Source organism: Sinocyclocheilus grahami, unplaced genomic scaffold (genome assembly GCF_001515645.1).
Source record: "Sinocyclocheilus grahami isolate Dianchi unplaced genomic scaffold, SAMN03320097.WGS_v1.1 scaffold1349.1, whole genome shotgun sequence".
Classification (NCBI taxonomy): Eukaryota; Metazoa; Chordata; class Actinopteri; order Cypriniformes; family Cyprinidae; genus Sinocyclocheilus; species Sinocyclocheilus grahami.
The window spans coordinates 204,449-205,132 of NW_015506528.1; the positions used below are offsets into that span (position 1 = coordinate 204,449).

The 684-nt window shown below is 33.9% G+C and overlaps 1 protein-coding gene across 1 annotated transcript in view; it reads right to left on the minus strand.

The window, feature by feature from the left end:
- Window positions 1-684, minus strand: part of LOC107569480 (autophagy-related protein 16-2) — a 45,175-nt gene that overhangs the window by 29,078 nt on the left and 15,413 nt on the right. The gene's annotated exons all lie outside the window — the stretch shown is intronic.

The window sequence follows — 684 nt, forward strand, 5'->3', positions numbered from 1 at the left end:
ACCTGCAACCTTTGGGTTTCGAGTCCGACTCTCTAACTATTAGGCCACGACTTCCCCAATGAACACATTTAATAATCATTTTATACAAGTTCAGTAAAGCAATAAGTGACTTACATTTTAGACATAATATTGCTTGTTTTTGCTCAATTTTGCCAACGAAAATAGTTCCAAACAAAGATCACAGCACTGGTTTGCATCTCTGTGCAATGGACGGTGTTTACATATTGAATCAGCTTTTCGAACGAATCGGTTGAATAAATGATTCAGTGATTCACTCATTAACACAGTCAAATGCTTTGTTTCTGAACGAATCAGTCATTTGAATGAATCGGTTGAATCTTAATGACTCACTCATTAACAGTCACTTGCTGCCACCTACTGGCGGTTTTAATTTCACATTTCGACTATTTTTTTCATGTTTTAAATTATTTCAAATATCAGTATTCAACGTTTTATGTTAAAAACAAAACATTAGGCCTATTTATGCATCTGTAACTGCAGTTTAAATGCATCAATGTCCCCTCTGAGATTCAAAAACTGTGTAAAAAGTGCTATTTCAGATGCAGATTCCAGAAATGTTTTCTTATGTTGGAATGAAAGACACTAAGTACCAGATGAAATGCTTCTTATTCTTACCCAAAAATACAAAATGGAAGAAAGAGTTAAAACTGAACACAATCTTTC